The 9549-nt window shown below is 35.0% G+C and overlaps 1 protein-coding gene across 1 annotated transcript in view; it reads left to right on the top strand.

The window, feature by feature from the left end:
* The first annotated feature begins 6254 nt into the window (after positions 1-6254).
* LOC120961603 (homeotic protein ultrabithorax) overlaps positions 6255-9549 on the top strand; it is a 270884-nt gene continuing 267589 nt past the window's right edge. Inside the window, exon 1 of the transcript XR_007452173.1 lies at positions 6255-8009. The gene's annotated coding sequence lies outside the window, so the exon portion shown is untranslated. The remainder of the gene's footprint in view (positions 8010-9549) is intronic.

The raw sequence follows: 9549 nt of genomic DNA, 5'->3' as shown, positions 1-9549 counted from the left end.
ACTGATATTAGATGGAAGCTCAAACATCGGCTACTTTTGATAAGATGATACATAGGATTTCAAGCTTTCTATGAGACAGCATTTGATAGGAAGATGATCAGAACGATACTTGGCCCCGTATGTCTGGAAGGACAATGAAGGAGCCGTTATAATGACGAGCTATACGAGATGTATGGCGACCTCACTGACGTGCAGCCTAAACTCGCCAGATTCTGGTAGGCTGACCATGTTGTACGCATGGAAACGGACGACCCAGTCCGTAAAGTCTTTTTAGGCCGTCCACAAGGACAGAGGAGGCGTGGTAGGCCCAAATTGAGGTGGCAAGATGGCGTGGAGGCGTCCGCCATTAAGGCCGGGATACCGGACTGGCAGAAGAAGGAGCGAGACCGTGAGCGGTTTTGGACACTCCTGAGGCAGGCCAAGACCGCAAAGCGGATATAGCACCGGATAAAAAGTCAGTAAGTTCTAAGCATAATAAATGCACAATATATTACGGTTAGAACACTTTGGACTTGGGAGTAATCGAAAACTAATGTTAAAACACGAAAAAATTCACGAAAAAACACGATATTTATCTTGGCCTCTCAAAAGATTGCAAGCCAATATTTTTGTTATCCATCCATATTTTCTAGCAGAATATGCCGTGTGATAACGCGACTGATCAATAAGGAATTCTATGGAGAATGACAGGAGTAATGGTTACTAATGACTTGAATGACACCTTGCATTGCCCAGGACTATACAACCAAATTTAGAACACACATAAACTGAACCAAAACAACAGAAAAGAGACTAATGTAGATCAAATGCTCAAAGGTTCTATAAGTTAACCAAACAATAACCATTACAATGCCCATCTGTTCAAAGAAGATTTGTTTAAGTACACTGCCCGAACCTACCTATATTAATTAATGGACCTTGGAGAGCATCAAAAATAAGAACCCATTGCTTCCAATCTTCTTCTTCTTCTTTGGCACAACGACCGTTGTCACAAGGCCTGCTAACGGACGTAACGGATACAGTTTGTTCGGGGACGACTATACCAAGAGATCGACCTAATAAAAAAAATGGTTGTTTCCAGAACCTGCAAAAAAGTTGATAATCAGAATAACATCAATATCAACAATTAATATATTATTTTGCCACGGATAAACCAGTCATTGTCAGTTATTGTCAATATTTTTGTGGACTAAATCTTGTTAGTTGGTACAAAACTATCATAATTTTGAAAATAGCACAGGCATAGGACATTTTAAAACTAATCTGCTACGAACGTTTTTTAGTATTTCGTTTGTTTGGTTCAATAAAATACATTTAACATTAAAGTTTTTTGTAAAGTTACTGTTATCTTAATCTAAAATTAAAGGAACTATTTACGATCCGATTTTTTTATCATACTAGTTAAATTGGCCCGGTTTCAGAACTATGTTTATAGATCTTTGGGACTTACGCATTGTCTGGAATGTTCACAATTCAAACGTCTTGAAACAAGCAGCGATTGATTATCATCTCTGACAGATTGTGATTCGTTTGAGGGCTTATAAACATTTAGAAAGATTGATTTGTTTGAGAAGATTCCATGTTTAAATATATCCCTAATACATGGAGTGACCCGAAGTACAGTCCTAAACATGTAAGAATTTAAACAATGTCCGTCATAGATTCAAGCCTAAAATGAGCCGTTATCTCATGTCAATGACTGAGTATTCGGCTTCGTGATACTTATTAAGACTTGAAAGCCAGTGTATAGGCTGATATTTTTTCGTAGGTCGTTACGCTATATATAAAAATAAGATCCCTTGTCGTCTTGCCTTCGTTCGGGGTTTGTATGAAAAATCAATATTAAATCTAATTTTTTCCATTTTCAAAATCTCAAATCTCGTCTCTGTTTTAATTGTAATGCATTAGATATCCTATCTAACCTTATTTTAAATCTCATAATAATATGTATTTGTGTAACTTTTAGTGTAACTTTTGATTCTACTTGTTTTTCTTATTCTGCAGACTGCCATTGTACAGGCTGATCTGAATCTGATTTTAAAATGGCCCGCTGGCCTGTGTATTTGAGTTTCTATCATAGGATTATGCTTCCTTATACTTTTCTCTTTAAAGAGGCCCGTTCAAAGTTTTTGGCAGTTGATCATACCCCGATTCTTGCATCAATTTTTAGATCCGTTTCCAAGCTTCATGATTCCGACTTAATAGAAAGCCTCCTCTTTATCCATTCTTATCAGACGTTCAATTAATTGCCATTTATCGCCATTTAAACGAAAGCAGGTATCATGTGTTGAGACCGACCCTGACTTCTTCATTATTGATAAGATAATATCTATTCTCTCAATACTATATCGGGGTAAGAATATATCCATACGGAGCCCTTTTGACCATGATGTTCTAAGATTTACCACGGGACAGACCCATAATCAACCGACTGATAGGAATTAATGTCTTGAATTTATTACTATGGGTCATAGCCAGTTAAATTAAAAAAGTTGAGTCTAATTTGTTTTAATTTAGGTGTACATATTCAACTGTATTGACAAGTGAAAATTTATTTTCCCTTAAACCAAAACTTCTATAAATTAAGGAAAACGATGAAACTATTTAAGCTTTTTCATTCAGCTGTCAAAACTTTCCCACGCTTTTTGATCAAATGTTCTGGACGACTCGACCTCTGTATTATATAGACTTTGATAGCAACAAAGAAAAGGAGAAGGATGTCAAATTTGAGTAGTCTATAGCAACCACTCTCTTGTTGTCAAGCGCGTTTCTATACAATTGCTAAATTATCCCACCTTGGCGTGTTATAATGTTTATATTCCAGAAATATCATGAAAACGGAGGTTGTTATTATTTGAAGCAGTATTTTGCCCCGCACGTTCAAATGAGTTTGACATCGCTGCTCTACAACTTGCATTATTTATTCTCCGTCAGGTTTCTTGTATCCATTAGTTGTAGTGGTTAATAAGCATACTACAGGTGAAGGAACAGTAATTAAATCTGTGTCTGTGCTCCATTGCAAGCGACTTTATCACACGATTTGAATGATTTTCATAGACTAACGATTATTAAAAAACATTGAAGGTTGTTATAAAACTCCACACATTCAGTTAAATAAAACTGGATGCAGCGTTTGATTGTTTTGATGTTCAAAATGGTTTGATTTTGTCGTACGACGAAATCGTAAATTCGACGTTGTCTGTTCAATCACATACAAAATTTTGACATGCCTTCCGATAAAATCGCATACTCGTCGTCGTTGTCAACTCGTACGATTAATAACATGCCCGTCAAGGGTTCAAGCCCCAAATAGACCGTGCCGCCATACGTAGGACTGACTATCCTGCTATGGGGGGTAAACCAAAAAAGTCACTGAAAGCCAACCCCAGCCAAGTGGTACAGGCAGGCCTTGACCGACAAAGGTTGTTGAGCCAAAAGAAGATAGAGCACATACATGTATTCTATAAGTCTAAGCCTCCTGACACTAAAGCGAGAAAAAATACAAGTGTCATAGAGAAAGATGGACATATAAGATTCTTGATTTATGTTATATCTGCTTTAAATTGGTAAAAAAAGAACTCGAGGTTAAGGGCTAAACAGCAACTGGAAAGCTTTATGAAATTTAACATGAACAGAACAACGGTGAAAAAAACAGTCATACGGTTTGTTTTTACTCTCATTCGTTGTAGAGGCTGATACAAAACGGATTATTTTGTCACAGTTTGGAGTACTTTTTTCTGTGTTAAATGAATATTAAAATGAAAAACTTGCAAGATTTGAAGAAGATCGATTTTTTATTCACAAAAATATATTTAGTTAACATTTGAATATAGTACATATCGTTTATATCCAACGTTTTACATATGTATGTATTTTACTTTTTATAGTGTTTATTTTCTCAAATCTGGCTTCCATCTGTCTGAATGATGGAAAAACAAGAACTTTTATGCAAATATAAAATATTCAATACATTTTCTATGAGAATAAATGATACATTGGGTAATGGTGGCATGATAATAGGATTTAATAATTACAACATTTTCAAGTAATATACCGCAATTACCATAACTATATGGACAGTACATTTTCGCGAATTGCGGAAAATTCAGAAGAGATAGATAAAAACGGTGGATGTATGAATTGTGCAGAATACTATTTAACATCTTTGTGAATATATGTATTTTTAATTTGAAAACCATTACTACATGACTTATTACAAACAAACATAAGAAAAAAGATTTTCAAACATTAATTGCAATTTGCCATGACAATGTTATCCATTTTGTGAACAACGGTTCAAAACTGATCCTTTGTAGCGGTCTAAGAGAACATAGAGTGTGACTTAACAACATGCCCGTCATGGGTTCAATCCCCAAATAGACCGTGCCGCCATACGTAGGACTGACTATCCTGCTATGGGGGGAAATCAATTAGTCACTGAAAGCCAAGCCCATAAGTGTTACAGGCAGGCCTTGACCGACAACGGTTGTTGAGCCAAAGAAGAAGAAGAATATAATAAAAATTTCATGAAATTTGTCATCGACACGTACCCGGGAAGGTGGTTATGAAGTTTATTGCTAAAAAGAATGTTTTATAAAATTTATATAAAACCACGGTTAGTCACACATAATCTATGTATTCAAAGATGTTGAATGTAAACAAAATGAAGTTTATAAGCAGTTTCCTTCACCTATATTAATAATGACGTTTGAATTGGTAGGTATGCTATCTTTATGAATTTTGTGAGTATTTTTTTCCATTAGATTCTGTTGTAGTCATCCATGATCATTGTCATTTTTTCAGCCTTGTATCTACGAAAGCACCATAAAGGCTAATACCCTTATTTATTTTGGAGTTCTAATGGTTATCATCGTCACTCTGCTTTATGGATGTTTCGATTGAGACAAGAATGTAACATTGGTTGAAACTGAAAAAAAGTTTGTTAGCCGTGTCTTTCGAGTGTTTTTTAGCTATTATAAATATTATTGCCAATATTTCATTTCATATCATGGTGTAATGCGTGCATTTTTAAGTTTTTCTCATTGAGCGTATCCTTATAAGAATACTTATTTTATGATACCAATGAACATCAAAAGAACACAAGCAAATTATGGTTGTAAAAAAAACAAGCAAAAGGCGTCGTCACTGTAGTCCCTATGGTGTTTAGAAAAACAATTATTTTACCAGTCGTAATAAATAAAAGTTGATTATATTTAGAAAAAATCGTGACAATGTAATACAATAATTTATTATACTTAAATTTATTTTTTGCATTCATAAATTTTGTTTGGGAATCAATGTAAGAATAAAAAAGGAAATGTGACAAAATGGAATAATCTTCTTTGATTTGATAAGTAGAGGAATACTGTTTAACCCAAGGCATTTATTTATTCGATGAATATATCCTGTTTTTAGAGTGTTTGATATAATTTATTTAGAATCTAAACGCTTCTTTAAGTAATTATTTTTTAATTTACCAACTCTATAAAACACAAAAGATAGTATAACGCATTACGTTCGATGGCGTTTGGCATAGTTTTAGAAGTTTTAAGCTTAGATATAAACAATAAATTGATATAAAATTGTACAGACATTCCACCACACAAGAAAATGTACCATTAGTTCGTATGATTCTCGTGTTTTTACTTCCTCTCACAAACTGTAGAGTAGTTTCTTTTTGTTTTTGAATCCGTCTAAAATGAACGATGGTGCGTGAGTATGCTGATCCTTGACAACATCATAGCTCTTTTCGGATGAAGTTATATGTACCACAGGGGAAACAAGGCTAAATTTACAAGCTCGTACAACTTCAAAGGAAAGATAAGGAAGGGGTATCAATGCGAGTAAATGAGAAAAAACATACCCCCATAACAGGCATGCAACGACAACGCGTTTATATTTTTCGTCAGAAACCTAATAAAAAGTTATAATTTACGTTCGGATACCCAATCGGAGGATTTTGTTATCTTTCATGCCTCTGCACAGTTTCTAGTTTCTTCTTTTGCTCTGTTGTTCCTCATTGAATTCCTTTCAGTGCAGGGAAGCTTGCCTTTTTTCGTACTGCCTTCTTTCTCACACACAAGGGTTTAGCAAATAGCTGTTTCTTTTCATCACCCCTAAAAGCCGGAGCAAATTCCACGCTAGAAAAGCGCTGCCATACTTGCGCACTTCCTTCTTAAAATTCTACTGTAACATGTGCGTCGGTGCACGATGACGACGAGTAGCAATCAACCATCTTTAGCCTGCACGATCTCTCTACTTTTCCCCCGCTATTGTTAGCTGGGGTTGATGTAACACTCGAGGTGTGCAATGCAAACGCTTGTGTTTATGTGTAATATGGCATGATGGTTGATGAAGCTCGCATGTGTCTGTGACATTTCACCCAGTCTTTCATATGACAGTGTTGACTAGGGTGTTTGCTAGAGTCGAATTGGAGAGTGCAAGATTAGAATTCTTGGTATTTGTTTCATATTGTATATTTTCCATATCAGACGAAATATGGTTATTTAAGTTTGGCATAAAAACATCAACAGTGGCTAAAAGCGCAGAAATGTTAGGAGCTTATTACATCTAGAAGATATCTGCTATTTTATTATTGTGTATATTGTAGTGATTAATAAAATAAAAAAATATTAATGTTCAATCAACATGTTGGTCAGATTTAGATAGTTGTTATAAAATCGTGAATTTCTGTAACAGGCGAAGAAATGAGTGCAAATGCGCAAAATAAAATAAATGTTCAAGAATTCAAAGAATAACTCGAATTTTGTCAAGGAGCAATGAAACCAGTTTTGTCGAAAAGAAATAGCACTTATACAAATTGACGAATTGCAAGTTCCACAACTGTAGCAAGTAGCATCATCACGATCAACGACAATCAAATAAGACATTGAGGTGAGGGGAAAACCCTGGAAAGAGAGGGATGCGCATATGAGAGTGAGATGAATTTCGAGTTTCCCAGATGCTCGCGTAGCTCGTTGCGCAAGTGAGAAGGCAAGTCAGTAAGGGCAAACGTGTGAGTTGAGGTAGCGAATCGCTTGGATTCGACCGTAAGCCGCGAGTACGAAGTGGACGCGAGCGAGCGAGAGTGAACGGTTTCAAAAATACATACGAATTTTTATGTTATATACCTCCCTTACCCGATCCATTCAAACGAAAGAAACTTTTATACCTTTTTTGTTTAGTAGAAAAGATTGTGTGCTACAAAATTTGGGCAGTTTTCTATCAGAAGTCTTTCATTCTGATAGCATCTTTTTCAAATCAACTTTCGCGTCGTCGACACTGTTTTTGTCAACCATCGTCTGTTTGTACCTATCATCGCTCTGGGTTTCTGGTAACTGTCCATTAGTGTAACACCAAACGTCAGGTTAAATTATTTTTTGTATTAGAATGATTCTCCTCTTGGGTCTAAAGTTGTGTGGTGTGTGATGTTTGATTTTATTCAACACAACCCAAGATGTACTGTTGTTTATAACATATTGTCTGAGCAAAACGAATGTTGCGTAATGTGGTAAAGAAATAGTGAGACCGTTAAAACCTGCAAATGTTGAAATTTAAAGTGTTCTTGCCTGTGAATGATTTCCGTGAATTTTGTTAAAGTGCTTATTTGAAATCAGAGTTTTAAAGCATTTTGATGGGATTGAATCTAAAATTTAAAACCTTTAAATAAAGGTCTTGATGTATGTATGAATTTGATACAAAATGGTGAACAGTATACATAATTAACAGTGTTGGAGCTTGACTTGCCTGGAAGTCGACGAAGTTTACATAAGTTTTTGTGTGATGTGTGTGATATTACGCCCTATAGTAGCAATAAGAATTGGTTTGTTATTTTATATTGGTATATATTGTGGCAAAAAATTATAAGAAAGTAATGTGATGTAATCATTTTGCCTTGAAATGATGTGCTTCTTACAAAGAAAACCTTGGAATGCTTTTTTTATAATATATACCTACGGGAAATTCAGCTATAGTGTATTAAGTGCTAATCAGTGATAGTGACATACCAGGTGAGTGATTGTTTCTTGTTGCTTTACGAGGATGGGTGAAGTAACCAGGCTCATGCCAGTTTGAGTAGTCTTGAATGTGCGAAATGCAGATATTTGCTTTAAAAAAACCGTTCACATTGAAACTAATATGTAATTGTTAAAAAACAATTTGTATACATAGTATAAATATATCTGTCATAAAACTGCAACGAATTTTCTTTAAGCTATAAATGGATAAGTTAGTTCAAATTATTTGAACATAACGAAAGCAGTATTCATATAGCACAATTCAGGTTAAGGTTTACGCAAGGTTACAAATTATTATGTCTTCTGTTTCATGGTCAGAATGTCCTGCCGAGCTATCTGGATCGGAAAAGGGTAAATATTGGTAGCAAAAGACGATTTATGGTTTCTTACTCACATCGTTCTTTACGATTGCTATTGTCTATTTTATGGTGCAAACCTTAACCTTTTCATGAAAAGGAATATTCATGCGAGTCTTCTTTGTTTCATCTTTTACATTGATAGCATGTGCTATTTAGCTAGGGTATGTGGAGCAGAAATCTTGATCTATATTTCACGCTGAGCAAGAATGGCATTAAGAAAATGATCAGGAACGAGTAAAAATATTTTTGTTTATGTTTTTATGCTTACATTGCTAAATTGTAAAACAATGTGTTTTCCGTATGTACCGTTAGGTCATAACCGAAACGAAAGAAGTTGAATATATTTTACTGCTTTATTACAGTTCAAGTCGAAGGAACTGTTCGATATACCGTTGTTTTGGTACTTTAAAAAAACACCTAACGTTAAGTGTGTGATTTTTCTTGAACGGGACCATTTTTTAGATAAACTTTCAAAAAATAAATCCAGATTATAGATTACACATGACAAACATATATTTTAGCATAAAAGTGGAATTAAAGTGGAAAGTATAGAAATACTCTTTTTTGTCATGTGTCAGCTATAAAGGAAAAAAATGAATATGGATGTGTGAGTTTCACTCATGCGCATGGACATTCATGGCTGCCATATTGAAGAGGCGTGGTCTTTTCAATGGCCGACTGAATATCGGCAACGCTGTATTCATACAAAAATAATTAACATTCTCACCATCTTAACCAAAGCCCGATCGATTTTCATTATGCTTAGATAAAATTTTTGAATTGAAAGGTAATTTTGTTAATATCTTAAGTATCTGATCTAAGAAACAAAAAAAAGGAAGCTTATACTATACTGCAATATGTTTTAATGAAGTTTGGTTGTTATATGCTGAAATCTTATCAACATTTCTTGCAAAACTACACACCAAATAAGCGTCCGGGTTTCAGCCTGGATTAGTTTACGCCAGGTTCTATGAGCATGTGGCGGCAGCATTTGTTAAATGGCATCATATCTAACATCCTAACATCCTACGCAGACATGCCGGTCTATACAGGCTATCCAGACTTATTCTGTATTACAAAACCGGATAGTTAGTCCTTGCTACGAAGTGGCCCATTCTTGGATTGATCCCACAATGGGCATATTATTAAGTCGTACAAGTTAACGACTATACTAC

This window comes from Anopheles coluzzii, chromosome 2, assembly GCF_943734685.1.
Source record: "Anopheles coluzzii chromosome 2, AcolN3, whole genome shotgun sequence".
NCBI lineage: Eukaryota > Metazoa > Arthropoda > Insecta > Diptera > Culicidae > Anopheles > Anopheles coluzzii.
Note: the sequence above shows the minus strand (reverse complement) of the source record. Positions and strands in the feature narration are given on the sequence as shown.